This window comes from Mastomys coucha, chromosome X (assembly GCF_008632895.1).
Source record: "Mastomys coucha isolate ucsf_1 chromosome X, UCSF_Mcou_1, whole genome shotgun sequence".
Taxonomy (NCBI): Eukaryota; Metazoa; Chordata; class Mammalia; order Rodentia; family Muridae; genus Mastomys; species Mastomys coucha.
Genome location: NC_045030.1, coordinates 123,142,846 through 123,147,674, shown reverse-complemented (window position 1 = coordinate 123,147,674; position 4,829 = coordinate 123,142,846). Strand labels below are relative to the sequence as shown.

Below are 4,829 nucleotides of genomic sequence, written 5' to 3'. Positions count from 1 at the left end.
CTGTTCCTATATGATATAATGTTCTATGCATTATACTTAATCCCAAAGGCTCCCAGAGTGGTTTACAATCACAGCATCAGACCAGATTTCCTGGTTGAACAATGTGTTCAGAATGACAAAATTACAACATCCTTGGCAGACCCATGCATAATTTTCTAAAAGTGTCTCCACTGCAAGGAAAAAAATGAGCTTAAATATAATTTTTAATAATGGAAAAATCACTCCCTTAAGTTGAATGTCCATCAAATTGATGGAGTGGGAGATACAGCAATGCTGATTAAGAGCACTGATGTTGTGTAAAATGGGAAGATAGGTCACCTTTCTACTTCCAGGGGGATGCATTTGTAAAGGTTTGTGTAGAGGAAATGGAAGCACTGTGTTTGGACATGTTAGTGACTTATAATGCTCTACCCTGTGTTCTAGTTAAAGTGGAAGAGCTGGAAGAACATATACATTCATTATTCTTGTGCTGAGTCAACTGCTTCAGGGCTGCCAAGCCTGTACCGCAGTCTCTGTCTCTGTACTTGCTGCCACTTGTATCCAAGTTCTCTGCATGAATTTTTGTGCCATTACTCATCATGCACACTTTTTAAAAGTCTTTATTATTGTTATTTTAATTATATGAAGCTGTGTGTGTCTGCATGTGGGTATGTGTATGTGACTATGGGCCCCAACAGAGGACAGAAATGTCTGGTTCTCTGGAGCTAGAGTTACATATGGTTGTGAGCCACCTGATGTGGGTGCTGGGAACAGAACTCTGGTCCTAGGGAAGAACAGCAAGTACTCTTAACCACTAGGTCATTTCCCCAACACCCTCCCTATATGATTCCTCATTTTTATTTGTTGTTAGGGAGAAAAAATGTGTAGCTTTTGAAATGTATCTGTTATAATCAGTGTCACTTGGAACACAGAATTTGTGATAATTTGGGTACCACATAGTCCTTTAAAAAAACAATGTCTTTTTAGGCATGGTATGGTGCCACATGTTTTAATTCCCGCAGTTAAGAGGTAGTGGCAGGCGTGTCTCTATGAGTTTAAGGCCAGCCAAGGATACATAGAAAGATATTGTCTCAAAAAATATTTTTTTTTTTTACTGAATATATTTTTAAGAAACAGTATAGGTTTTGTTTGATTTGGGGATATGGAAAAAGGCTGTTTAGAAGTGCTACTTCCTAATCATACTATGTGATGTCATGTAAATGGTTTTATATAGAATGAGGTGTTAATGATGGGTTAGTTTTGAAACTAGGAAGATGTGAAGTTTACTACTAAGTAAAGATAGTACAGTATATTTCAATCTTCAGTCAACAAGCAAATGCAAGCTCATGATTAACTGCTAATTACCCCCAAAATGAGAAGAGAGGAATTAGGAACTGAGCCAAACTCCTCTCTCCTTTACTATTTCTGAGGAATTGCAGCTGTTCAGAGAGCAGTAATACATCCCTCCTTCCTCCTCTCCCTCCCTCATTTCTCCCTCTCTTTTCTGTCCATTCTCCTCCACTTACCTTTCCCCTTTACATGGACACATCTTAAAGAGCAGTGGATCTTAAGAACTTGTTCTGCAGATAACCAGTGGATAATGGTATCCTTTACTGTTATGCCAGTTTACTACTATCTATATACTTAACAAATTAGCAAAATGTCATAGGCTCATAACAACATACTTTATCCCACAGTGTTACTGGCCTAGGGTCTCCCTCAAAGCCATGGTCAAAGAGTCATTGGAGTTGCTGCCATTTCAAGGCTCAGTGAGGAGCAGCTCACAACCAGGCAGTAAGCTTTAAAAGGCCCAAAGTGGCAACTGCAAGTGGAAGCTGTGATGAATTGTAACTTGATCTCAGAAGTGACATCCCATCACTTCTGGAATAGTTTACTTGTTAAAAGATAGACAGTCAGTCCTGCCCACACCCGAGGGGAGGGAGTGACATTAGGATTTATACACTAAGAAGCAGAAAGCATTCGTGTCATCTGTGACATGTCTTACCTATCATACTTTGTGTTTCTATTGTGAAAAGGTCTCATTATGTAGCCAAAGCAGGCCTCTAGCTTACAATCCTGTTGCTTTCACTTTCCAAGTGTCCTGATCACAGGTGTGCATTTTTAATGAACCTCAAGCAAAGTCCAAAAGTGCCTGGCTCAGAATGGTTCAGAGGCCTATTGTTTTATAGTTAAATTTCCATATGAACATAAGCATTGTGCTCCAAATATAGATACATTTGGATAAAACTCATATCTTCCCCTGAATTTTCAAAGTGCTCAGACCAATTTTTAGTCTAGAAAAATAGAGACCGGCAACTCTTTGCTCAGTTTTAGGGTTGCAAATGTGAGAGGTGTTTAGGAGCACCAGATTGCTTAGGAGCTCCAGACACACCAGGCACTCTTCAACCCAAGCTGAATTTCTATTTTCCCTAATTCATTTGTCCTGATTGAAATCCCACCATTAACTGTGCTCTTTTATTTAATCTTGACATTCTGTATTTTATAAAAGTGAGTCTTTTCTTTTTGACAAATGAGAGTATTTTACATCACACGCTGCCATTGAGTCTTAGCCTCTGTTCATCTTTCAAACACAGTTGATTTTACTTATCAGGGCAAAGATATATCAGCTATTCATTTATTAGCAACTGACTGCAATGGATTACATGCCAACTTCTCCACTATTTTGTTGGCCAAGGGAAATTTCAAAGAAGGGTAAATTTAGGGATGGAGGAATGTTTCAACATTTAAGAGCACTTGGACTAGCAGAGGATCAGCACCCATGTACCCACTCCCTATTATTTGTAACTTGAGGAGATAAGATCTGTTCTTTGAACTTTGCAGGTGAGCATACATACATGCATGTGAACATGCATGAAATGTACATGGCCATACATACATTCAGGCACATATACATACATTCAGGCAAAACACCTATGCTCATGAAATAAGAATAGACAAATACTTTCTAAAAAAGAGGGTAAAAGTTAATTTACCATCAGTGAATGAGAAGGCTATACTAAGGTAGATGTCTATCAAGGCATATATAAACAATCAATTCCAGTATGCTCTATGTCAGTTTTAAGTTTTTTTCTTTTTGGTAATTTAATCAAAAAATATTATTACGTTTATTTATTCTCTGTCTCTCTGTCTCTGTCTCTCTGTCTGTGTGTGTGTATGTGTGTGTGTGTGTGTGTGTGTGTGTGTGTGTGTTTGCATGTGTTTAGGTCAGAAAACAATTTGATGGAGTCAGTTTGATTCTTCTACCATACGGGTTCTGGAAATCAAACTTAGGCTATAAGATTTGGAAGTAAGTACCTTTAACCCCTGAACGATCTCGCTGGCCCTTTTTTTATTTTTGAATTAGCATGCTGATCAACAGAATTCTTTATAGCATTTTCATACATACTTAGCTATCTTTGGTCCTCCCTTCAACCATTCCTTTACACTCCCAATGAGTCCCTTAAGCTGTGTGTTTGGGGGTGTGCAGGGGGAAATCCTAGATATGCTAGTTTTTCTTTCTTTTCATTTTGTCTTCTAACATTACATTGCTGTTGTTCTACAAATAAAAGTTTCCTATATTTGAAGCCAGTGCTAGGATTAAAGGAATCTCACCTTGCTGATAAATGTTTGCCAAAAATAAACACAAAACCAGGTGGATTTCTTTCCTTTGGCCCACTGATAGTGTTTTTAATGAGAGTTTTTCTCTATCCCAAAGAAGAGCAACATGCCAAGCATATTGGCAGAGTTACCAAAATGACTTTGTAGTTATAGATAAACAATTGCAAAACAATACATGACATTCTCATCTGATCTATGATATGGCCAGATTATTACACAGTACTGCAGAAAGCTGGAAATGATATTTCTTCTCGAACACAGGCCTGTATAGATGTGATAAAAGGTTCTTCTCGTGCTCGCTTCAGCAGTACATATACTCAAATTAGAATGATACAGAGAAGATTAGCATGGCCCCTGCACAAGGATGACACACAAATTTGTGAAGTGTTCCATATTTTTTTAAAAGAAAAAAAAAGGTTCTTCTCCTTCCCACTCACCTTTCTTTCTCTTCCATTCACCTTTCCCACCCTTCCCTTCATTTCCCATCCTCTAGTCCCCTCCCTTCTCTTTTCCCTCCTCTCCCTTCTCCTCTCCTTCTTTGTTCCTTTTTGTTATTCTACAGAAAAGGGATTTCTAGACCTTTATCTAATGAGAAGGTGATAAGTATAGGGAGAAAAACAAATGTCCCTTCTTTACACATTTTTGCTAACAAACTTATTGTGATATAACACAGAGAGATGAGTCACACACTTGAAGTCAGCAACTTACTGATTAATAGTATATTTATATGCTATATTTACAGAGTTTAGCCACCATTACCACAATCAATTTTAAAATGATTTCATAGCCTCAAATATAAACCCAGCCCATTTTCTCTATTTCTAACTAGCTCCATACAAACACCAATATATTTTCTGCTTTCCATTCTGGACATTTCATATAAGTAGAATTAGAAATGTGGCAGAATCATAAATGTGGTACTTATAGCTAGCTTATTTTAATTTTCATATTTTCATCCTAAACGGGTCTTCTTCAGTTGGTTTCTTTCTACTTGCTATTTCTTCTTTTACGTTGGTTCATAGTTAATAAACTCACTTAATCAAAACAAAGAAGCTGGGGTTCCTTCCGGTCTGTCTGGGCTGGTGTCCAGAGCAGACCTTGGGCCCAAGCTCCACAGCCAGTCCCACAACACACAGAGGAAGCCCCACTCCCAGGTGATCTAACAATCACAGGATCACAGAGACAGCTTGACTCTGAGGAGTTCTGATACAACCAGGATCACAGGAAGGACA

At 38.2% G+C, this 4,829-nt stretch overlaps 1 non-coding gene across 1 annotated transcript; it reads left to right on the top strand.

The window, feature by feature from the left end:
* The first annotated feature begins 3,889 nt into the window (after positions 1-3,889).
* LOC116095693 lies at positions 3,890-3,996 on the top strand. Its single transcript, XR_004120698.1, has one exon. It is a non-coding gene; the product is annotated as a U6 spliceosomal RNA (small nuclear RNA).
* Positions 3,997-4,829: the final 833 nt, after the last annotated feature.